Genomic DNA, 24,155 nt, shown 5'->3' on the forward strand with positions numbered 1-24,155 from the left:
ATGTTGTCAATATTTGCATTAGAGTTTCCTTTAGAGTCTCTCCTCTGTCATGTCCCCTCAACCGCTGTAGTCAGGCAGTTGCTTTTCCTCTGTGTTTCCACTCCAATAGTTTATCCTTTGCTTATGAATAGTGTTTTTTCTCCTAGATCCCTGCAGATTTTTCTGGGACATTATACCACCACCAATGGAGAAGTCCATTACATTTGATTATACCACACTGTATTAGTCTCTGTGTACAATGTTCTCCTGGTTCTACTCCTTTCGCTCTGCATCACTTCCTGGAGGTTGTTTCAGTCTCCATGGAATTCTTCCACTTTATTATTCCTTTTAGCACAATAGTATTCCATCACCAACATATACCACAATTTGTTCAGCCATTCCCCAATTGATGGGCATCCCCTCGTTTTCCAGTTTTGGGCCACCACAAAGAGGGCAGCTATGAATATTTTTTGTACAAGTCTTTTAGTCCATTATCTCTTTGGGGTACAGACCAGCAGTGCTATGGTTGGATCAAAGGGTAGACATTCTTTTGTCGCCCTTTGGGCATAGTTCCAAATTGCCCTCCAGAATGGTTGGATCAGTTCACAACTCCAACAGCAATGAATTAATGAATTAATTAATGAATTAATGAATTAATTAGTATCAGCTTCTTGTCTTATTTATTAAATCAATACTTCTATCACTTTCGATTTTATTAAATTCTCCCTTAATTTTTAGGATTTCTAGTTTGGTTTTCTGCTGGGGGGGGTTTAATTTGATCGCTTTCAAGTTTTTTTTTATTTACATTTCCAATTGATTGATCTCTGCTCTCCCTAGTTTGTTGATATATGCACTCAGGGATATGAATTTATCTCTGATGACCGCTTTGGCTGCATCCCAAAAGGTTTGATAGGATGTCTTGACATTGTCATTTTCCTCGATAAAATTTTTAATTGTTTCTATGATTTCTTCTCTAACTAAACGATTTTGGAGTATCATATTGTTTAATTTCCAATTGGTTTTAGATTTGGTTTTCCATGTACCATTACTAATCATTATTTTTATTGCTTTGTGATCTGAGAAGGCTGCATTTATTATTTCTGCTTTTCTGCATTTGTGTGCTATGTTTCTGTGACCTAATGTATGGTCAATTTTTGTGAATGTGCCATGTGGTGCTGAGAAGGTGTATTCCTTTTTATCCCTATTTATTTTTCTCCATATGTCTATTAATTCTAATTTTTCTAAGATTTCATTCACTTCTTTCACCTCTTTCTTATTTATTTTTTGGTTTGATTTATCTAAATTTGATAATGGTTGGTTTAAGTCTCCCACTAATATGGTTTTATTGTCTATTTCTTCCTTCAATTCTCCTAGTTTCTCCATTAGAAATTTGGGTGCTATATTATTTGGTGCATACATGTTGATTAATGATATTTCCTCATTGTCTAGAGTCCCTTTTAACAAAATATAATTACCTTCCCTATCCCTTTTGATCAGGTCTATTTTTGCATTGGCTTTATCAGATATCATGATTACCACTCCTGCCTTCTTTCTATCAGTTGAGGCACAGAAGGTCTTACTCCATCCTTTAATTCTGACCTTGTGGGTGTCAACCCGCCTCATGTGTGTTTCTTGAAGACAACATATGGTAGGGTTTTGTATTTTAATCCATTCTGCTATTTGTTTACATTTTATGGGTGAGTTCATCCCATTCATGTTCAAAGTTATGACTGTCATTTGTGAACTCCCTGGCATTTTGATATCCTTCCCTGGTTGTTACCTTTTCTTCTTTGGCTCTACCTTTTAGTCCAGTGATTTACTTTAAATTGGTCCCCTTTGTCCCCTCCCTTGATATGTTTCCCTTTTTAGTCCCTCCCTTTTTGTTCCCTCCCCTTCCCCCCCTCTCTTTTCCTCCCCTTTTGTTTTCTCTCTGCCCCTCCCCCCCTTGGTTTTCCCTTCTCCCTACCCTTGTTGGGTAAGATAGAATTCAAGATCCCAATGGATCTGGATGTTTTCCCTCTCAGAGTTGATTTCCCTGAGAGTAAGGTTTAAGTGAAAACTCTCTTCCTCTCCTTCTTATAGGAGTTTTCTTCCCCTCCCCTTCCTATGTGAATCTTTGTGTGAGAACGATTATTCTATTTGGTCTTTCTTTTCCCCCTATTTACACATTACATTTTCCCCACATGTTAGTATACATGGATTGATATGAATGTAGTCCTTATAGAAGAGAGTTTGAGTTAAAGAAGATAACATTTTTCTCCTTTTCCCTTTCCTTCATATTTACCTTTTCAGGTATTCTATGCTCTTTGATTTTCGATATCAAACTTTCCACAGAGCTCTGGTCTTTTCTTTGCAAAAAGTTGGAAATCTTCTATTTTGTTGAATGCCCATACTTTCCCTTGGAAGTATATAGTCAGTTTTGCTGGGTAGCTGATTCTTGGTTGGAGACCTAACTCTCTTCCTTTCTGAAAATCATGTTCCATGCCTTATGATCATTTAGAGTAGAACTTGCAAGGTCTTGTGTGACCCTGATTGGCATTCCTTTATATCTAAATTGTCTTTTTCTGGCTTCCTGTAGGATTTTTTCTTTTGTTTGATAGCTTTGGAATTTGGCAATTACATTCCTGGGAGTTGTCTTTTGGGGGTTTAGTGTAGAAGGTGTTCTGTGAGCTCTGTCAGTGGCTGTATTGCCCCCTTGTTCTAGAATCTCTGGGCAATTTTCTTTGATTATATCTTGTATCACCATGTCCAGTTTGGTGTTTATTTCTGGCTTTTCTGGGAGTCCAATTATTCTTAAATCATCTCTTCTCCCTCTATTTTCCAGATCTATCACTTTGTCAGTGAGATATTTTATGTTCTCTTCTAATTTCTTGCTCTTTTGGCTTTGCTTTATTAGTTCTTGCTTTAAAGCCTGGTTTTCCTTTTCAGTTTGGTCAAACTGGTTTTGTAGATGCGTGAATTTCTTTTGCATTATTTCCCACTTTTCCTCCCAGAAAGCTTCCATCTTTTTGGTCATTTCTGATTCAAATTCTTCATGGGTTTGTGGAGAGTTTCCATTTCCTTCGGAAGGTTTCGGAGCATTTGCTTGTGTTTCCTCTTCTATCTCCTCTGTGTTTCGTATTTTTGCTCCATAAAATGTGTCCAAAGTTGCCCCATTCTTCTTTTTATTTTTTGAATTCTGGGACTTTTGTGCTTCTGTGGAGTTTGCCATCTCTATCTGAGTGGGGGAGATTAGCTTTTCTTATCTTTGTCTGGTGTTCAGAGGTTTTAGCCCTAGGCAGATTGTCCATTCCATGCAGTTGTTGTTCTGTCTTCCCGGGAAGCCAGGAGTTGCTGGTGTGTCCCTGTTACTGCCCTCCTCTCCTCGGCACCCTCCTGATGCTTCTCTGTTGCCTTACTTCCACGTTCTAAGCCTAGTTTGGCCCTTGTTCCTGTGCCTTAACTGGCTAGATGAGCCTGCTCTCTGAGGGGGGAGGGGTCGCGGCTTCCCAGAGCTCTGAGGGCTCCTAATGAGATTAGCTTTCCCTGGGTTGAATTTAGTATGCCTTGAGGCAAGGACTTTTCGTGAGACTCAGATGGAAGGATCCAGCCAGGGGGTTACAAGCTCCCTCCTCTCTCTCTGTTTCCCTGCTGTCTGGGTGCCCCCTCGACTGGGTTAGGTTGTTTTCAGGAAGCAGCCTTTAGAATAGCAGGCCATGGGGCTCTGAGGTTGCCTCTGCTGCCTTGGACTAGGACTCGGCGCTCTGGGTTGGGGGGGATGGGTCCTAGGACCTTCCTTCTGCCTACCCCTTAGGTCCGAGTGGTCTCGGGTTCTGGCTTTGGGGGGGGGGGCATACCTTTTGGTCCAGGTCCAGGTCCAGGAGGAGGACTCCCAGGGTCTATGCTGTTGATCTTTTTGAATTTCGGTGCCCGAGGAGCATTCGGTTTGAGATCAGTAAGGAAGGGTTTCAGGAGATCTGGACTTTAGCTTTCTCTAAGCCGCCATCTTGACCGGAAGTCAGGATGATGATTTCTAAGGCTTTATTTGATACCATTTTACTTTAATGAAGATATTATTTCAATTATTCTTTTAATTGTATCTCTGGGTTTCCCCTACTAAACCATACATTTTCTTCATTACCACATGTTCCTGTTTCATCCCATCCTCTCTTTTCTGCATTTTTCCTTGTGTACTTCCCCCAAATTACCTCTAATTTTTATTTCACTAATTTGTGCCTTCATTTTGGTTATAATCAGGTCTACTATGCAAGTTCTCAAAGTGCTTCCTTGATACTTTGGAGACCGAAAATAAAACTATGGAAAATTATTAGCTACTCTAAAATTTTGGCAGAATGGGTGAGGATCTATACAACTATAACAGAATTTATCCCAATTTTAAAGTCAATCAATCCACATGTATTTATAAAATACCTATTATATATCAAGAACTATGTTAAGAAAAATAGTAGCATCTACAAAATATGGACTTTGCTCCTTCTTGAAAAATTCTAGATTTCATAATTAAAGGATGGTTTCACTAAGAAAGTATCACAGTGATCACCAAAAAGCCATCATTGATTTATCAAATCCAGATCATTACAGATGAAACTGTATACCGTTTTTGAGAAGCTGTCTAGAATAGTAACTCATAGAAATGCTACAAGTATTGTATACTTGGCTTTTAGTTAGGCATTTAAAAAATTCTCTTGCTTTCTTTTGGAAGAGATGGAATGGTGTGGGCTAAATTAGCTGTGCAATTAGCTGGTGGCAGCTCAAGGTAGACCAATTCATTTGGGATATCTTCTTAACTTGGAAATCTTATGAAACATATATGTGTTTGGGGCCACTGGGGAAGCTTAATATCAAAAACCTTGAAAAGCAATTTTTTATCTATTCTTTCATCTCACAAAAAATACTTTAAGCATTTTAATATTAAAAGTGAAGGCCATATTTCCCCTTTTAAAATTTCTGTTCTCTCTTACTCTTCCTTGTGTTTAGTAATAGAATTAAAAAAGAAAAGAAAGATGATGATTTTTAAATGTATAATACACATTCTTATCATACCAGTGTACTTATAAAAAGTTTTTATTTATTTTCCTCTAATGCATGAGCCATGTTAAAATCATAATAAAAATCAGATACTTCATACTTCTGTAGATCTTTTTGACATTGGTATCTGATTCAAGTTGGTTTTAAAGAGCAAAGAAGTCTTAAAATTAAGTTTACCATTTTATCCATGTAAAATAAAGCAGCCTACTGTTCAAAACAGAGATACATAGTGTTTTCTCCATATGAGCTTACCACTTTATTTTGATGGATTTTAATCAATTGACCATGAATCAGAAATAAAACCAAAAAACATCATTCAATTGTACTTAGTGAACCTAATGGGGTTATTTACTTGCTTTCAATGAATTAGATGGTTGCCCAGATAAACTGATGTTACCCACTGGTTATTGTGGTATCGTGCAGACATAACCATAGATAAATATGTATTTAAAAGAGAGAGAAATGTTCACTCAATAGGATATTATTAACTGTGGAACCTAACTTTTCAGACCTAATTCTTGTATTTTCCATAGTTGTGTTTAGGCATTTGTAAATTAATGTTTGTTTACGGAAGTCATCTGCAAAGATCTTCTCTATCATATTCTCTTTATAGGTGGACATATATATGAGGATAGTAAAATGGATATGGAAAAGTATATATTTACAGGTTTAATTTATATAAAATTGAGCTTATACTTAAGACACACAAAAAAGTACCACTATTTGTGAGAGCATAACACTTAACAACTGGTTGAAATATTTACTGATATCCCTTTGAAATGGAGGATCCTTAAATTTCTGCTTCTCAGGTTAGACATTTTATTAAAATGGACACAGTTTAAAGACTTTTTAATTTCTCATCCTTGAAATGCACAATGAAGAAAGGCCATTCAGTCTTTTCATTTTTATTTAGGCCATTCCAGATGGGAACATATATTCTGCTAAGTGCCTAATTGTTCATTGTCAGTTCTTTCCCACCTTCTAGCTTGTTAGCTATGGTCTTTACCTTTCTAAAACAAATTGATTGACTAAATTATCCAAATTGAATTTTAACCATTGTAACTACTCCCAATCTAAGAGGTTATAAAGTTAACATCTCTTAGAAATGTGATGTTGATATCCAGTCACTACATTTCACACCTTTCTATTAGAATGAGTCCAGCATCTGGAAATCCATACGAAAGTCCTGATGAATTAGGGGGCAGGAATTTTTTTTAAAATTCTATTTAATGCCCTCCCTATATAACAAGATTGAATTCTAAAACATTGTGTGACTTTTTTCTGGCTTAATAGAGTGGCTATTTTTTTTCCTTAAGGCAATCTTTTTTACCTCCTTCCTTTCTTTAGTTGCTATTGCTTTCCAAATAATATTCTCATCTGATTCCATTTAGTGGAGGGGAATTATTTTGAGAGACTCTTCCTAATGTAGTAGACCATGTATAAAAGTGTTCTTCTATTTGATCCTTAGCAAATGAAATAATTAGGAGGAGCCTGAGCCTGGAAGGGACCAGCCATTTGAATTTGCCCCTGTGACGCAGAGATAAGTCTTCAAGAAAGGTCATGTTGTTCTTAATGGCTTGGGCACTTCCTGAGTAGTACACGATGTCTAGAGTCTTACTGGCTATCTTAAATCTATTATTTGTCACTACATTATTCCCAGAATGTAGAGATCTGTTCATTTATTTGAGGGGCATACAGCATAATAAAGTATTGGGCCTAGAATCAGTAAGATCTCCTTCCAAATTCAGCTCTGGAGGCAAGCATATGTGTGTTTGTGTGTGTGTGTTTGTGTGTGTGTGTGTGTGTGTGTGTGTGTGTCTGTCCGTCTGTGTCTGTGTGTCTGTGTGTCTTTACATTTCTCAATCTCATTGAGAAATGAGTCACAATCTCATTGTTGTCATCTGTGAAATGAGGAAAATATCAGGATGACTGAAACAAAGAAGAAAAAGTACTTTGAAAACTTCTGAGTGCTCTAATTACCACACTTACTGTTTTATCATTAGAAGAGCTGGACCTGTTGATTTTTAAATGTATCCTGGCCAGGGACTGCATTTTCCGGAATGCCCCAGGGCTCCCTCCACGCTATTTCCTGGTGTGGGATTAGTCCTGAATGGTCCAATCCCGTGCTAGAGAGAAACCACGCCCCCATACTTCCAGGAACAGGATTGGTTTATATAAGGACCAATCCCTCTCCAAGAAGCAAAGCTCCAGCTCTTTTATGAATGAGGCTCTTGAATGGGGTGAGTAGAAGTGAAAGTGGGAGATGATTGTAGCAGGGGAAACTGGTTGCTTTTGTTTCAATAATGTTTCAATGTTAGCTTTCCTCAGACCCTAAATAATCATAATCATAACTAGATTTTTTTATAACAATCTAAATAAGGTTTGCAGAATGTTATAAATATGTTATCTCATTTTATACCCACAACTACCCTGGGAAAAGATATTATTATTCTCACTTCATAATTATGGAATTGGAAACTGAGAAAATGAATTCCCCAAAATCACAACACTATGAAGTTTCTGAGGAAGGATTCAAATTCAGATCGTCTTGAGTCCAAGTATATCACTCTTACCCCCGGACAACATAGCTGCTCTAATAAACCGACCTTGCTCATTCAGATAGCCCAGAAGAAGAAGAAGATTCTTATTCTTTCTCTTCAAGAGATTGTAAATGCTAGAGGAACCCGGCATGCTGTGGTGTGTGGCTCATGAAGGATTAGACAAGACTGAATGACTGAACAACAAAGAACAACAACAAAATAAAATTGTTAACTTCCAGAGTTAATGGAATTCTCCTAGGGAGAAGGCTGGATAGGGTGAATTAGAAACATATTTGCTGGGTTGATAGGGAGTTGTTGCAGGTAAATGAAATTCATATGGTGGAGGTGTCAAAGGAGTGGCAGTTGCCTTCCCAACATTTTATGGGATGATAAAGTGGCCAGGAAGGACACTTGGAGAAATTATTATGACTCCACAAAGACAGTGAATAAGGAGATAGTATGAAAAATTAATAAGAAAGATTTAATGGTTCCATTCAATTGGCACTTGGACCTGGAATTAGAAAGTCCTGAGTTTAAATCTAAATTTAGACACATACTAGTAATGAGACTCTGGGCAAGTCACTTAACCTCTGTCTGCTTCAGTTTCCTAATCCATAAAATGGAGATACTAATAGCACCTACCTCTCAGAGTAGATGAGAGAATAAAATGAAATACCTTTTTCAAATAATAAAACACTATGTAATGTTTAAATACTCATTACTAATTATTATTAATAATGATTATTTATTATTTATAGACATCTGTACTAATCACTGGGGGTTACCAAGAATGAAATACATATTCTTCCCTCCTTGAATTTCTGGCTACAAGAGTAGAAATATTAAGAAATATTAAGAACTTAATATACGTCAAACCAAAAAACAAAACAACAACAACAAAAAAAACGTTCATCCTCTGTGCTACTTTTTTTCTTTTTTTTTTAAACTCTTACCTTCCACCTTAGAATCAATACTGTGTATTGGTTCCAAGACAGAAAAGTGATAAGAGCTAAGCAATGAGAGTTAAGTGACTTGTCCAGGGTCACACAGCTAGCAAGTGTCCAAGGTCAAATTTGAACCCAGGACCTCCCATCTCTGGGTCTGACCCTCAATCTACTGAGCCACCCAGCTGCCTCCCTCTATGCTACTTGTTAACCATTTCCAAACTATGACTTGGCAGCCTCCTCTTTCTTTGTTCCCTTCCAGCTCCCCTTCATGTGTTGTTTCTCTCATTAGAATGTAATCTCCATGATTCTGATCTCCTTTACCTCTAAAGCAGAGATTATCATATTTTTGGGATTTGTATCCCTAGTTAAGTACTTCATAAATTCTTTATCACTCATCTATCCCTGCTGGGGTGACTATGTCTTTATCACACATCAAATAACTGCAGGCCAAAATTAGAGAAAAAACTTCCACATTTTTTTGACGCTCTCCCACATTAAACAAACATGCATTTTGTTTTATTTCCTTGTTGGCATTGCAAAGCAGTTCATTATATCATGTAATGTTTATTTGATCTACACACAGTAGAGGATCATTTTTGGCTAGATATTATGTTTATTTTGTTTTCTACTATGCATTTCTAACTCTTAACACAGTGTTCAAGCAGATAAGAGACTCTTAATAACACTTATTGGGGTCAGCTGGGTAGTTCAGTGTTTCCAGAGCCAGGCCTAAAGACAGGAGGACCTAGGTTGAAATCTGGCCTCATACACTTCCCAGCTGTATGTCTAGGCCTTACCACTTTTCTGACTTGGAACAAATACATAATATTGATTCTAAGGCAGAAGGTAAGGGTATAAAAACTAAAAATAAATATTTATTAAATTTAATTAATTGAATTGTAGAAATTAAATTAGTCTCTAGTAATAGAGATATATTTTAAGAGGTTTATTAAAAATTATTAGAAATCAAGGAATAAAGAAAATACAAAATAGAAAAACCACGTGCCTAGGGCTGATTAGCCCATTCAAAACCCCCATGCTTAACTTACCCACTACATCATTGCAATGGAAGAGCAGAGAGCGCATGTCAGGCAGAGAGCTAGTTAAATATTCCTTGTGATCTCACCCAGGTGGAGACTCAGGTGAGATTATAGGGAATTCTGGGAAATATCAAGGACTTCTGGGGATTGAAGTCTAGGGTTCAAATCTCCATTTTACAGAATAATGGAAGAAATATTATATAATTTACTAATTAGGATATATGTGTATAATCTCTCTAAAATATGCATAAATATGTATACATATACCTGCATATATTGTTATGACAAAAAGTCATTTAAATATATTTCTCAGACCTTTGGATCTTTGCTTTGTTTTGTAAATAGACTTCCTTATTTTTTTCATTTGCCCATGTCCAAATACAAATATTACCCAAAAAGTTCTAAAAGACAGAGGCACAGAGACCTTGAACATTTTATGATCTTTGGAATAGAATGTCAAATACAATATTTTAAAAAATAGGAGTAATTTTTATTTTTCCAGTTCATTGTCAGTCATTCAACTCTGTGTTGTTTTTCTCCTCCCCCCCCCCCCCACTCTATTTTGGTCTGTATGTTAATGTATCCATAGAAAAAGTAAAACCCAATTTGCTTTCAGTTTTGGAACTTCAGTGGAATTGTTTTATCAGAGAAGATTCATATTTCAGTGTGTGACTTTATGCATCCTTATACAGAATTTAATTATTTCATAAAGACAATTTCTTTTCAGAGAAAATTAACTGTAATTTTCAAATTCAGAAAAACAGAGCTTAGAATATAGCTTCTGATAGTACATATGGGACTTTGAGCAAGTGTTAATATCCTTGGGCTTCAGTTTTCTCCTATGTAAAATGAAGAATTTCAACTAAATGGCCTCTGTAGTCTATAACAATGCTAGATATATGATCTTGTTTTTATCAAAATATGTAACATTCTGAAGTACCATTGAGAGCATCTAGTTTAACCCTTTTACTTTACAGGTGAGGACAATTAGGTTCAGAGATGTTAAGGTTGGGATAACATATATGCTTGAATGCTAGCCTTCGATTCCCTTTCCTTTAATAAAATAAAATGTTTATTTGTAGCTTTTATAAATCTTACTTCTAAAAAGAACAAAAAATTAAGCAAAACCTACTGGCTTAGAAATTACATCTGGTATTCTCTGCAAGATTCTTCACTCAAGGAATGAAAGATACATCTAATATTCTCCTGATTATATCATGCAGATAAGGTAAAAGGAGATTTTAATACAGTGTGGAAATGGAATACTGCAAAAGGCATGATTGACAGACATGGAGTTGGAATGTTGGAGAGAGGGGACTTGTCAAAAGGTGGTTAAGACCTAGTCACTACACAAAGGCCTGTGTGACAGTGGAAGGTAGCCATTTTGAAACAGTGATTCTGGTCAGAGCTACTCCGCCCAGCAATAACAACAGCCAATAAGAACGCTCTGTTATTCCCAAGTGGAGGGTGAGCTTTTAAAGGAATAGACTAAAAACATTTTTTTTTCCTCTGGGAAGAGGTTTTTGTCAGACCAATATGGCAAGTAAACTTGTAGTGGCCATGGATTACATGACACTTATGGGAAACTTCATATATATGTGCTATTCATTCTTTTTTTTTATGATTCCATATTATATATATTTATATGTGTATATATGTGTGTATACACACACACACACATATATATATATATATATACACATACTTTAAAAAAATCTGTATGACAGTTTACAATGGTTGAAGATTGCGATAAACAGGGTGACTTCTTTCATGCCTGTGATATTAGGGATAGTTGTTGCAATGATCAAACTGTACTATGCTCTGAAATGAGGAGTAACACTGGTGGTTGGGAAATTAGGCAAAGAAAATGAAATGAAGATAATGATTACCCAAGTTAAACAAATGGTTGCAAACTTGACTGAGGAAAAAAAAACAACAAAACAAACAACACACAATAACAAAATACAAAACCAGACAATATAGCCGAAGAAGGAAAGAAAGATGAAGCTGAAGGGGCAATACCAATTCTGCCATTAATTGATCATAATAATTTAAAAGGAGACCAAAGGATCATCCATGTAAAAACTCACAAACCATTTTCATCTGGAGATTTAGAAAGCTTGAGGAAAAGAATGCCTAAATAGTATGTTGATCCATTCTGCTGCATTAAAGAGTTCAAATGTGCAATTCGTTTGTACAATCCCACCTTTACAGACACTGAAATTCTCTTATCTGAGCTTTTTACCCAAAGAGAAAAAGATCAATTTATTGGTGAGACAAGATCAAACTCTGATTTAATATTTTGACTAGAACAATGGCAAGATTTTGAATTATCTCACAACCAGAATTTAGTATACCTACATAAAGCAAGGGAAGATCTTGTGAAAGCAATGAAGTTGTATTCAAAGTGCCCTGATACTTGGGGACATTTTGAAAGGCTAAAGCAAGAAATGGGGAGCATCCATCAATATTTCTAGATAGGGTTGTAGAGATGGCTGAGAATATCCTGGGTTTTCAAGATCTTAGTGAGCAAAATCTTCAGCACATCAGGAGACAATTTGTTAAGGGGAGTAGTCTGCCCACAAAGAATTACATTCAGTTACATTGCCCTGACTGGGAAAGCCTTTAAGGAGGATGACTACTTATATATTTTCAGGTCATAAAGAAATTTTCTTGAGAAGGATGAATTAATTCGGGAGCTTAGGAAGCAGCTCAAAGAGGCAAAGGACAAACTAAAATAAAAGGAGATAGATGAGATTAAAAAAAAAATTGGCAACATTGCAATCATATAGACCAAAAAGAAATTTTACACAGAATAACCAGAGAAAAAGTTTGCCTAAGTGTTTTTTATGTTGCAAATTGAGACACATTGTTAGGAACTGTGATTTGAAAGCACAAATAGACTTAACAAATAATAAGGGATCCTGGAAAAACAACACAACATGCAACAAACATCTATACAATGTTGTAACCATAATTGCTCAGGGTTCACAAATGCACCAGACTTTGACACTATTAAATGGTATATCCAACAGGGGGCAAAAACAAGATATTCAGCTGTAGTCTCAGGTGCTACAAAGAGCAGTCAATTATGAAGCTGGATGTTGAGGGTGACAGCAATAAGTAATAATTGGGAGGGAAAATGGAAAATTTTATTTTGAGGGAAAATGTATTAACAAAAAACAGTTGGGAACAAAAAGAAAGTACAAAACTGAAGAACAGGAAGAAGAGAAAGTGCAAATGCAAAATGTTATAGAGGAAATAAGATGGAAGGTTTATGGAAAAATGGGAAAAGATAGAAGGGAAGAGGGAAATGGAGACATCATTGCAAAAACTAGAACACATGCAGTAAATTTATTAGTGAACAATGATTTAGCAAGCATAGAATATAAAGAAACAGTTTCTGGTGCGGCTGAATTAAAAGTTTTCTCATCACAAACCAAAAATAACTTACTAGAAGGAAGAAACCATAATTTAGAAACTAGCAACACAAAGCAAAAGGAACAAACAAATGCAATTGATTCACAAGTAGAGGAGTGTTCTAATGATGCAAAAGCAAACTGTTTCACTGAAATGGGGGATAAAACATGAAAGCTAATAGTAGAACAAAATAATGGGTTGGAACAGTCAATATCTCCAAAGATTCACATGAACAGACCTCCTGAAGATACAAACATAAGGATAATGCAGAAAAGGTAAATGTCACTGGTTTATTACAGGAATCTAAATTGAATCCGAATTTTGAAGAATTTAAGCCAGTAACATATACAAGATCTCTGAAAAACAAAGACATTATCCTAATCTATTTAAATATTCATGCCCAAGCAATCCCATTGCAAGAAGCAGTTGGGTTGCAACGTGAAGTCTCAAATCAAGAATCTGTAGCAATTAAGAATTCTCACATAGAAGAGGAACAAGAATGGGATATGGGGAAAATAGAGTTGTGAGCACCTATGATTCAAGTATTTCAAGAATCTAACAACACCGAACTACATGTAATGATTAGAGTAGGAAACAAAATATGTCTAGCATTAATAGACACTGTAGCCACAAGATTAGTGCTAAAAACATCTCCTAAGGACAGTAGAATTGTGGGTTCAGTAAAAGTTATGTGGGCCACAGGAAAAACACAAAGAATACCAAAACAAAAATTCAAAATGATAACTCTAAGTCCCTTAACTAGTGAGCAAACTTTTCTGTTAATACCTGGTTGTCCTTTGAATCTCCTAGGAAGAGATTTTCTATGTAAAATAGGGGCAACAATATAATGTGATACATCTGGAAAGATTTACCTACCCTTGCCCAAAGAAGCACTGAAACATCATCCTTTGCTTTTCTTGAGACAATGGGATGAAGATCAAGATCAAAATGCAAATACAGTCTATGAGATTCCCAGTGAAGTGCCAAATGAAATTTGGGCAAAGTATTCCACAGATGGAGGGTTTTTGAAATCAGCAACTCCAATAAAAGTCAAAGAAAGGAATACCTCCAAAAATTCCCCAGTATAGACTAAGCAAAGAAGCAACAGATGGTATCAAGCCAATCATTCAAAGCCTGATACAGCAAAAAATCCTGGTTCCAATGATATCAGAATACAACACATCCATCATACCAATCTAGAAAGCAAAGCTCGATTCCTAAGGAAAAGTGCAATGAAGTTTCATCCAAGATTTAAGGGCAATCAATGGTTTTTGTCATGAAATACAACCCAGTCATCCCAAGTCCTTCCAGTATTCCTGCAGAAATTCCAAACAATTCCAAATTTTACACTGTGGTGGATCTCTATAGTGCTTATTTTTCAATACATATTGACAAGGAAGGTCAAAAGTTCTTTGCTTTTACTTGGAATAAGATTTAATATGGCTGGTCTCATTTGCCCCAAAGGTTCTGTGAAATTGCCAATTTGTTTTACCAAATTTAAAACAAAATCTGAAGTCCATTGTGTTCAGAGAATGTAAAATGGATGACTTTGTAAATGACATTCTTCTTGCTAGCCCTAGTTCTAAAGTTTGCCTTCAGGACAATGCAAAACTGCTTATAGAACTTCACAAAAGGAGTCATAGAATGTTACAGACAAAATTACAGTGGTGTATGCCAAAGGTAGAATACCTAGGCTTAATTTTGGAGAAGGGGATGAGGGAAATATTTAAGAAAAGGGTGACATATCCAAAAGTTAGGTGTGCCAAAATCCAAAAAGCAACTTTGAGCAATTCTAGTAGTTACAAGTTTCTGTAGACAGTGGATATCTGGTAACAGACAAATAACCAAGTGTCTCACTGATCTTACCAAGAAAGAAGTCACAGAAACTTTGAGATTCACAGCTGAGCATAAGTTAGTCAAGCCTAAAGAATCCATAATTACAGCACCAGCCTTAGGAATCCCTGATTATGACAAAGATTTCCACCTCTTTGTTCATGAAGCACAGGGTATGGCAGCTGCAGTGCTAGGGCAAAATCTAGGACCTAGTTTCAGACCTGTACCTTAATAAATCTCACAATTAGATCCAGTTGCAAAAGTTATGTGTCAGAGGTTGATATCTCTGGGTCTATCTTAGATAAAAATCTAAGAGCCCTCATAAGAGGTTGAATTCTCAGGGTCTGTCTAAGAACTGGTCCGAGTTCCGTTGCCTCTACCTTCTTTTAGTTTCCCATAACAAGATTGCTGACTGTTCCATGAACCCCAGATGATTCTGGAACCATTATCTTGCCCCTATCACTATCCTACTAGCTGCACTATCTACATTCTTGTTACACGTTCCCATGGACCTTTCTCATTGGTGATTGTAATTCCTATTTTTTTTTTTACCTTTAAGAGATCTACCAGTCTTCAATAAACTCAAACGCATTGACACCAGCCCTGGGTCCCTTATAACCCCCACTGTGATTGTGACTGTTATTCTTATCTTTTCCCTCACCCTTATCTTCAGGTGAGGGCCTTCTTATTTCTACCTTTATATTTTCTCTTACTATTTTCCCCATTCGTTACCTGTGGAACCCTGGTCCCAGTACAGCTCCCCTCTGGGATTTTAGTAGTTATGGTTCCCTATATTAGATCAGTGGTTACAGCTGCACTCATGATTTAAAAAACCACTGACTTGGTATTGGGATCCATACTCAATGTTTACTCTGCCTACCAGATAGAAGCCATATTGAGAAAGTGCAATCTTCAAACTTTGTAATAATTAAATTATATTTCTAATAATAAAAATATTATATTTTATAAGGTTTGTTAAGGATCATTACAAATCAAGAAATAAGGAAGATACAAAATAAAAACCACGTGACCATGGTTGATTAGCCCATTTAATATCCCTGCACTTAGCTTACCACTATACTTGCTACATCATTGCAAAGGAAGGAAGAGCATATGGGAAGCTTTACTGACAGTTAAATGCCCATTGTGATCTTGCCAAAGTGGAGACTCAGGAGAGATTATAGGGAATTCTGGGAAATACTAAGGGCTTCTGGGGATTGAAGTATAGGGTTCAAAATCTCCATTTATACATAACCCCCTGTGATCCTATTGGGAAATCAATTTCCCCAAAAGGATCATGGAAACATAATCAACTTAAAGATTGCAATAATTTGTGGATAAAAGGGAAAAGAGAACAAAACCAACTAGGCACATTCACAAAAATCCAGTTAGGTGGTAGTCCCCTTTGGCATAAGAGTATACATACAAAACAAATGCATTTAAACCCCACACAGTTCAAATCTCCACATCCCAAAGTTCACTCTGGATCTGGTGCAGCTTGTGGTCTGTGGAGGCATCTTCATAGTGTCTTCTCCAAAAAGTTCACTTTCTGGATTCAGAGAGGTAGCATGTTCCTTAACCTAAAATTACTCTCAAAAGGAATTTAAACTTTACAATTAAAAATAATAATAATTATACACCCCCCCCCAAAGAGGGTGATTGAAAAACACAGGGGATCACTTAGGGATGCATGGCTGAGTTATGAGGTATATGAATCAATTGGCAGGAGAAATAAAAAGCATCAAAAAATCCAAATAAAAAAAGATAATTTCTCGATGAAATAAAGACTATCAAAGTCTTTTGTGTAAAAATTCTAAGAAAAGGAAAAATAAATCTATAACAGGTCCTTGAATCAGGGCCTAATTAAACTGATATAAGCATTTACCCAATCAGTAGTCAGGACTACAGAAAGTTACCACATGATGAAAGACTGAAAAGGGACTAGATTATAGGATCCAGGTAGGAGACAAATTTGAGATACTTGGTAGAATGTGGAACAAGGAAGACCTGCCTTTAACACATGTTAAATAGCCTCAACCTTGAATGCCAAACACGTTCAAGTCCTCTTGTCATGGCTCAAAATTTTCATCAACCCCTTTGGGATTGGTTGGTCTCTTTGACCTTGTGCTCAATTGGCACTATGCAGTTTAGCTTTGTGTTTCTTTGGCACTGTGCAATTGCTCTTTTTGTATTTTCTTGAATTGGAATCAAACAGAATCATTAAGCAAAGTCCCATAATTTTTTAAACAATTAATGGCACCATTTTTATAGTCTCAAGCTTTTTGGGTACGCATTGACATTATAGCAAATGTATTTTAAACTTATATTACTGCAAAATCAAAAATAGTTAAAGAAAATCTTAATACTGGCAACATGTGCTTCAAATATAAAAAGGAGAGAAAAAAATAAAAAACCTGAAAAAGTATATTGCGCATGCAAGACAAATATAATATTAAGAGATTTTTAAAATTAAAAAATATAGCTTATAATCATTGATACACTGTGTCAGCTAAGGAAAAGAAGAATACAAAGATTTCTGACGAAAAATGAGATACATTTCCTCTTCATACCTGGCCATGATCCACTGTGAGTACAAAGCTAATGATTTTCACAAAGTAACAGTTTTCTCTTTCCTTCCCTTTTCTTTTAACTCACAACTCCTCTGCCCCCCTTAATTTTCCCCTCTCAACTTCCCTATTGGGTAAGGTAGAATTCTATACCCCAATGTATATAGATGCTCTTCCCTCTCTGAATTGATTCCACTGAGAGTAAGCATTCTCCTCCTCTACTTCTTATAATAGTATTCTTTCCCTCCCCATCTCATGTGCCACTTTGTGTGGTACAGAATATCCCAATTTTCTTATTTCTTCAAGTTTCTCTTGGTGATGTCTTCTAGACCCCCACTTTTATTTTATTGGATGACATTTTAGACTACTTAGTATCCTAATCTCTATCTATGAATAATTCTTCCAACTATTATAATAGTGAATGCAATTTTTGAGAGTTATAAATAACATTTTTAATATAGGAATATAAGCAATTTGACCTTATTGAAGCTATTAAAGAAAAAAAATAAGGGAAAAAATTCCTCTCTCTTTCTTATTTACCTATTCATATTTCTCTTAGTTTTTGCATTTGGATATCAATTTTTCTGTTTAGTTCTGATCTTTTCTTTACAAATATTTGGAAGTCTTCTATTTTGTTGAATGTCCATACTTTCCCCTGGAAGTATGTAGTCAATTTTGACTGGTAGGTGATTCTTTATTGCAGACCTAAAATTTTCCATGACAATCTTAGACCACAACTTGTTCAACAATTCCTGACTTAATTGACATCCCTTCAATTTCCAATTCTTTGCCACTATAAAAAGGTCTACTAGAAATAGTTTTGTACAATTAGGTTATTTTCCCTTATCTTTAATGTAAATGGAATTCTTATCATAGGTCTTCATAGATCTGTTCTTGATCCTTTACTGTTATTTATGTACTAATCTACCTTGATGTCTCAGGTTAAGTGGCTTCTTAAGGACCACACAACCAATATATATATATATATCAGATATGAGAGCTGAACACTTCTTTCTTGTATCAGCATCACCTCTCTCTCTCCATCAGCCTATGTGAACTCTGTCATTTCTTTCACTGTTGAGATACAGCACTGCAATCAAACACCATAATTTATTCAATCTGCATCCAATTTTCTAAAGTTTTGAAATCCTTATTCTCCTCCAGAAATCTTCTACCTCCTGTAGTTTATTAAGAGAGGTACACTCCATACACAGTATGTTAGAAATACATTAGTCACCCAGGAAAGCACTCAGATGAACAATGAGGTTTCTTTGTTTTTTGAAGATTGTATTTCCTCCCCCCATTTCCTGAGTTCAAACATTTGAGTATCATACATAGGACTATAAACCAACAGACCACCACAAACAGCAATATAGAGCATTTAAATTAATAGAGAAAAACCAAGGCTTCAAAATGTACCTTTTCTTTTATAGGTTTTTTGAATAATTAAGAAAAATTTTCCATGGTTACATGATTCATATTCTTTCCCTGCCCTCCTCCTAATCCCCTCCCATAGCCAATGAACAAGTCCACTGGGTTTTACATGTGTCATTGATCAAGACCTATTTCCATATTATTGATATTTGCACTAGGGTGATCATTTAGAGTCTACATCCCCAATCATGTCCCCATTGAACCATGTGATCAAGCAGTTGCTTTTCTTCTGTGTTTCTACTCCCACAGTTCTTTCTCTGGATGTGGATAGTATTCTTTCTCATAAATCCCTCAGAAATATCTTGGATCAGTGCATTGCTGCTAGTAGAGAAGTCCATTACATTTGATTGTACCACAATGTATCAGTCTCTGTGTATAATGTTCTCCTGGTTCTGCTCCTTTCACTCTGCATCAATTCCTGAAGGTTGTTCCAGTTCAAATGGAATTCTTCCAGTTCATTATTTCTTAGAGAACAATACTATTCCATCATCAACAGAAAGCACAATTCATTCAGCCATTCCCAATCAAAGGCCCCTCATTTTTCATTTTTTTTTGCCACCACAAAGAGTTAGGCTATAAATATTTTTGAATAAATCTTTTTCCTTATTATCTCTTTGGGATAAAAACCCAGCAGTGGTATGTCTGGATCAAAGGGCAGGCAATCTTTTAAAGCCCTTTGGGCATTGTTCCAAATTGCCTTTCAGAATGGTTGGATCAATTCATAACTCCACAAGCAATGCATTAATGTCCCTATTTTGCCACATCCCCTCCAACATTTATTACTTTCCTTTGCAGTCATGTTAGCCAGTCTTCTAGGTGTGAAGTAGTACCTCAGAGTTGTTTTGATTTGCATTTCTTTAATTATAAGAGATTTAGAACACTTTTTGATGTGCTTATTGATAGTTTTGATTTCTTTATCTGAAAATTGCCTATTCACATCCCTTGTCCAGTTATCAATTGGGGATGCTTGATTTTTTTTTTTTGGCACAATTGACTTAACTCCTTATAAATTTGAGAAATTAGACCTTTCTCATAGGTTTTCGTTATAAAGGGTTTTTTCCCCAATTTGTTGCTTCCCTTCTAATTTTTGTTGCATTGGTTTTGTTTGTACAAAATCTTTTTAATTTAATGATTCAAAATTATTTTAAATTTTGAAGTTTTTTCTAACTCTTGCTTGGTCTTTAAAAAATCTTTCCTTTCCCAAAGATCTGAGAAGTATACTATGTGTGTTTACCTAATTTACTTATACTTTCCTTCTTTATATTCAAGTCATTCACCCATTCTGAATTTATCTTGGTATAGGGTGTGAGATGTTGATCTGAACATAATCTAAACTATACTGTTTTCCAATTTTCCCAGCAGTTTTTGTCAAATAGTGGGTTTTTGTCCCCAAAGCTGGAATCTTTGAGTTTATTGTACACTATATTGCTGATGTCATTTACCCCAAGTCCATTGCACTGATCCACCCTTCTGGCTAAGGCCAGTACAATATTATTTCAATGACCACTGCTTTATTGTACAGATTAAGATATGATTCTGCTAGGCACCCATCCTTCACATTTTTTTTTCATTAGATTCCTTGATATTCTTGAACTTTTGTTCTTATTTGAATTAGTTTATTTAGTCAATTTAGAACATTATTCCATGTTTACAATAATCACATTATTTCCCTCCCTCCCCTCCACCCACCCTTCCCACAGCCAATGTGCAATTTCATTGGGTATTACTTGTGTCATTGATCAGAACCTATTTCCATGTTCTTGTTTGCACTAGGATGTTCATTTAGAGTCTACATCCCCAACCATATCCCTTCAATACATTTATTCAAGCTATTTTTTTTCTTCGGTGTTTTTACTCCGACAGTTTTTCCTTTGAATGTGAATAGTCGTTTTTCTCATAGATACCTAGAAGTTGTTCAGGGTCATTGCATTGCCACTAATGGAGAAGTCCATTACATTCGATTGTACCAACATGTATCAGTCTCTGTGAACAATGTTCTCCTGGTTCTGATACTCTCACTCTGCATCAATTCCTGGAGGTTGTTCCAGTCCCCATGGAATTCCTCCACTTTATTATTCCTTTGAGCACAATATTATTCCATCACCAACATATACCACGATTTGTTCAGTAATTTCCCAATTGAAGGGTATCCCCTCATTTTACAATGTTTTGTCACCACAAAGAGTGCAGCTATGAATATTCTTGTACATGTTTTTTTTCCTTATTATTTTTTTGGGGTACAAATACAGCAGTGGCATGGCTGGATCAAATGGCAAACAATCTTTTAGCATCCTTTGGGCATAGTTCAGAATTGCCCTCCAGAATGGTTGGATCAATTCACAACTCCACCAGCAATGAAGTAATGTCCTGACCATGCCACATCCCCCTCCAACATTCATTACATTACTTTGTTGTCATGTTAGACTATCTGCTAGGTGTGAGGTGGTACCTCAGAGTTGTTTTGATTTGTGTTTCTCTGATTATAAGAGATTTAGAACACTTTTTCATGTGCTTTTAAATAGTTTTGATTTCTTTAACTGAAAATTGCCTATCTATTTCATGTCCCTTGCCCATTTATCAGTTGGAGAATGGCTTGATTTTTTGTACAACTGGTTTAGCTCTTTATAAATTTGAGTAATTAGACCTTTGTCAGAGGTTTTTGTAATGAAGATTGTTTCCCAATTTTTTGATTCCCTTTTAATTTTAGATGAATTCGTTTTGTTTGTACAACATTTTTTAGTTTGATGTAATCAAAATTATTGATTTTACATTTTGTGATTTTTTTTTCTAGCTCTTGCTTGGTTTTAAAGACTTTCCTTTCCCAAAGACCTGAAAAGCACACTATTTTAAGTTTGCCTATTTTGCTTATAATTTCCTACTTTATATTCAGGTCATTCACCCATTCTGAGTCTATCTTGGTGTAGGATATGAGGTGTCGATCCAGACCTAATCTCTCCTATACTGTCTTCCAATTTTCCCAGCAGTTTTTATAAAATAATGGGTTTTGGTCCCCAAAACTGGGATATTTGAGTTTATCATAGTCTGTCTTGCTGAAGTCATTTACCCCAAGTCTATTCCAGTGACCCTCCTTTCTGTCTCTTAGCAAGTATCAAATTATTTTGATGATCACTTCTTTATAGTATAGTTTGAGATTGCAAGTCCTCCTTCTTTTGCATTTTTTTCTTGATTTCCCTGGATATCCTTGACCTTTTGTTCCTCCAAATGTACTTTGTTATATTTTTTTCTAATTCACTAAAAAAGTTTTTTGGCAGTTCAATGGGTATGGCACTAAATAAATAAATTAATTTGGGTAAGATTATCATTTTTATTATGTTAGCTCGTCCCACCCATGAGCAATCAATGTTTTCCCAATTGTTTAGAACTAGTTTTAATTGTGAGGAGAGTGTTTTGTAGATGTGTTCATATAGTTCCTGTGTTTGTCTTGGCAGATAGATTCCTAAGTATTTTATATTGTCTAGGATGATTTTAAATGGAATTTCTCTTTCTAATTCTAGCTGCTGAAATGGGTTGGAGATACATAGAAATGCTGATGACTTATGCGGGTTTATGTTCTATCCTGCAACTTTGCTAAAGTTGTTGATTGTTTCAACTAGCTTTTTGGTTGGTTCTGTAGGATTCTTTAAGTAAACCATCATATCATCCACAAAGAGTGATAGCTTGGTCTCCTCATTGCCAATTTTTATACCTTCAATTTCTTTTTCTTCTCTAATTGCTACTGCTAGTGTTTCTAGTACAATGTTAAATAATAGAGGTGATAATGGGCATCCTTGTTTCACTCCTGATCTTATTGGGAAGGCTTCTAGTTTAGCCCCATTGCAGATGATGTTTGCTGATGTTTTAGATATATGGTGTTTATTATTTTTAGGAAAGAACCTTCTATTCCTATACTTTCTAGTGTTTTCAATAGGAATGAGTGTTGTATTTTTATCAAGGGCTTTTTCTGCTTCTATTGAGATAATCATGTGATTTTTGGCAGTTTGCTTGTTATTATTGTCAATTATGTGAATGGTTTTCCTAATATTGAACCATTCCTGGTATGAATCCTACCTGGCCATAGTGAATAACCCTTGTGATGACTTGCTGGAGTCTTTTTGCCAGTATCCTATTTAAGATTTTTGCATCTATATTCATTAAGGAGATTGGTCTAGAATTTTCTTTCTCTGTTTTTGACCTGCCTGGCTTTGGGATCAGTGCCATGTTTGTGTCGTAAAATGAATTTGGTAGAACTCGTTCTTTGCTTATTCTGTCAAATAATTTGTATAATATTGGGATTAGTTGTTCATTGAATGTTTGATAGAATTCATTTGTGAATCCATCTGGACCTGGGGATTTTTTCTTAGGGAGTTTTTTGATGGCTTGTTCAATTTCTTTTTCTGATATGGGGTTGTTTGGGTAATTTATTTCTTCCTCTGTTAGTCTAAGCAATTTATATTTTTGTAGGTATTCATCTATATAACCTAGATTGCTATATTTGTTGCCATATAATTGGGCACAGTAGTTTTCAATGATTGCCTTAATTTCCTATTCATTAGAGGTGAGGTGTCCCTTTTCATCTTGGATACTCTCAATGTGGTTTTCTTCTTTCCCTTTTTTAAATTAGACTGATTATTACTTTGTCTATTTTATTTGTTTTTTTTAAAGTACCACCTTATAGACTTATTTAATAAATCAATAGTTCTTTGACTTTCAATTTTATTAATTTCTCCTTTGATTTTTAGGATATCTAATTTAGTCTACATCTGAGGATTTTTAATTTGTTCACTTTCTCATTTTTTATTTTGCATGCTCAATTCATTGACCTCTACCATTCTTAATTTATTATTATATGAACTGAAGGATATAAATTTCCTCTTGAGTACTGCTTTGGCTGCATCCCATAGGTTTTGAAAGGATGTCTAATCATTGTCATTTTCTTCAGTGATGTTTTTAATTGTTTCTATGATTTGTACTTTAATTGGTTTTGGAGAATCATATTGTTCAATTTTTGATTAATTTTTTATTTACCTCTCCATGCACCCTTACTAATCTTTATTTTAATTGCATTGTAATCTGAGAAGGTTGCATTTATTATTTCTGCTCTTTTGCACTTGCTTACCATGTATTTATGTCCTAATATGTGGTCAATTTTTGTGAATGTACCATGTGCTGCTGAAAAGAAAGTGTATTCCTTTTTATCCCTTTTCATTGTTCTCCACGTGTCTACTAACTCTAATTTTTGTAAGATTTCATTCACTTCTCTTACCTCTTTCTTATTAATTTTTGGTATGATTTATATAGTTCAGCCAGAGGAAGGTTCACATCTCCAACTAGTATAGTTTTTCTATTTATTTCATACTTGAGCTCCAC

General features: G+C 35.4%; 1 protein-coding gene and 1 long non-coding RNA gene across 2 annotated transcripts in view; one reads left to right on the top strand and one right to left on the bottom strand.

The window, feature by feature from the left end:
• The window catches only part of LOC130456303 (uncharacterized), a 29,666-nt gene extending 21,910 nt beyond the window's left edge, over positions 1 to 7,756 (bottom strand). Inside the window, exon 1 of the long non-coding RNA XR_008914945.1 lies at positions 6,997 to 7,756. This is a non-coding gene — a long non-coding RNA (uncharacterized LOC130456303). The remainder of the gene's footprint in view (positions 1 to 6,996) is intronic.
• The window catches only part of LOC103095430 (galactocerebrosidase-like), a 235,621-nt gene that overhangs the window by 66,977 nt on the left and 144,489 nt on the right, over positions 1 to 24,155 (top strand). The window lies entirely within an intron of this gene.

Source organism: Monodelphis domestica, chromosome 1, assembly GCF_027887165.1.
Source record: "Monodelphis domestica isolate mMonDom1 chromosome 1, mMonDom1.pri, whole genome shotgun sequence".
Classification (NCBI taxonomy): Eukaryota; Metazoa; Chordata; class Mammalia; order Didelphimorphia; family Didelphidae; genus Monodelphis; species Monodelphis domestica.